Genomic DNA, 2436 nt, shown 5'->3' with positions numbered 1-2436 from the left:
GCAGGCCCCGCCCCCGGCCCGTCGCCGCCCAAGTCTGCAGCTCTCCGCAGGGTCACACCCACCGGGGTTTCCCACGCGCGCCTTGGTGGGGAGCTGCCCACTGCTCTTTACCCGGTCTCCGTTTCTCACCCCCAGCTCCAGTTTCTTTGTCAGCATTTCCCAGATTCCAGCAGACCTTTCCTGTCAGACCCCTTCTCTGAGTACCGTCTGCCAGTGTTATGATCAATAGCTAACTAGTGATAAAAAGTTCATCAAGCACTATTCGGGAGCACTTGTGGCACAGTGGTTAAAGCACTGGAACCCCCCAGCCACTCTGTGGTAAAGATTTACAGCCTTGGAAAGCCTACGGGGCAGTTTTACTCTGTCCTAGAGGGTGGTTATGAGTCCATAGCGATTGGACGGCGATGGGTTTAACCACTTCTCACTAACGCTGAGACTGTTACATACAGTACCTCATTGAAGCCGCCTGAGAGGCGGCTATTATTAGCTCATTACAGACATGAGCCACAGGAACCACCACCCCTTCCTCAGTGTATCGTACTGTGGTAGCTTGTGTGTTGCTATCAGAGTTTGGAAGCAGATTGTTCTCGTTGGAACGCTTGCTTCCAGAACACTTAACTGTGCTCATGAGGAACCTGTACATAGATCAAGAGGCAGTCCTTCAAACAGAACAAGGGGATACTGCGTGGTTGAAAGTCGGGAAAGGTGTGCATCAGGGTTGTAACCTTTCACCATACCTATTCAATCTGTATGCTGAGCAAATCTGAGAAGCTGGACTCTATGAAGAAGAATGGGGCATCAGGATTGGAGGAAGACTCATTAACAGCCTGCGATATGCAGATGACACAACTTTGCTTGCTGAAAGTGAAGAGGACTTGAAGCACTTATTGATGAAGATCAAAGACCGCAGCCTTCAGTATGGTTTACACCTCAACATAAAGAAAACAAAAATCCTCACAACTGGACTAATAAGCAACATCACGATAAATGGAGAAAAGATTGAAGTTGTCAAGGATTTCATTTCACTTGGATCCATAATCAACACCCATGGAAGCAACAGTCAAGAAATCAAACGACACATTGCATTGGGCAAATCTGCTGCAAAAGACCTCTTTAAAGTGTTGAAAAGCAAAGATGTCACCTTGAAGAACTAAGGTGTGCCCGACCCAAGTCATGGTGTTTTTAGTCACCTCATATGCATTCGAAAGCTGGATGATGAATAAGAAAGACTGAAGAAGAATTGATGCCTTTGAATTGTGGTGTTGGTTAAGAATATTGAATATACCATGGACTGCCAAAAGAATGAACAAATCTTTCTTGGAAGAAGCACAACCAGAATGCTCCTTAGAAGCAAGGATGGCAAGACTGCGTCTCACATACTTTGGACATGTTATCAGGAGGGATCGGTCCCTAGAGAAGGACATCATGCTTGGTAAAGTAGAGGGCCGGCGAAAAAAAGGAAGACCCTCAACGAGATGGATTGACACAGCGGCTGCAGCAATGGGCTCAAACATAGCAATGACTGTGAGGATGGCGCAGGATTGGGCAGTTGTACATAGGATTCTGTTGTACATAAGATCACTATGAGTTGAACCGACTCAATGGCACCTAACAAAAACAAGTTTTCAGGAAGTTGTACATAAGAAACACCTGTGTATCTTGTTAAACTGTAGATTCTGATTCAGTATATGTGGAGTGGAAAAGCATGTTCTCAGTAAGGAACTTGTTAGAAATGCAAATTCTCAGCAGGGGTTTGAACCAGAAGCATCCTGTTCTAAGCCCTGGTTGCTACTTCAAATACCAGCAGAGTCACCCTAGTGGATAGGTTTCAGCAGATCTTCCAGACTAAGACAGACTAGGAAGAAAGGCTTGGCAATCTACTTGCAAAAATTAGGCGACAAAATCTCTATGGATCACAACAGAACAATGTCCAATTCACTTTCTTTGGACACATCATCAGGAGAGATCAATTGCTGAAGGAGGATGTCATGTTTGGTGACATAGATGGCCAAAGAGGGTGAGGGAGACCCTCAGTGAGACGGAGTGGAACAATAGTCACAATGATGGGATTAAACATGTCGATAATTGTGATGATGACGCAGGAGCAGGCAACATTTTGTTCTGTTGTACATAAGGTCATCATGAGTCAGAGTTGACTGGATAGCAGCTATCTATTCATCTATAGACATACAAGACTGAGCACATAGGGATTAAGTAGCCTAGCCAATAAAGTAGTAGAGCAAGCACTGGAACCTTGTTATTTGATGTCAGAGGCTGGACTTGATAAACATGCAGGTTTCTGGGATCCGCCTCAGACCTACTGAATAAGGATCGTCGAGGATAGAGCCTTCCAAATTCATATCAGTGTCTTAGTCATCTAGTGCTGCTGTAACAGAAATACCACAAGTGGATGGCTTTAACAAAGAGAAATTTATT

This window comes from Trichechus manatus, unplaced genomic scaffold (genome assembly GCF_000243295.1).
Source record: "Trichechus manatus latirostris isolate Lorelei unplaced genomic scaffold, TriManLat1.0 scaffold00146, whole genome shotgun sequence".
Classification (NCBI taxonomy): domain Eukaryota; kingdom Metazoa; phylum Chordata; class Mammalia; order Sirenia; family Trichechidae; genus Trichechus; species Trichechus manatus.
Note: the sequence above shows the minus strand (reverse complement) of the source record.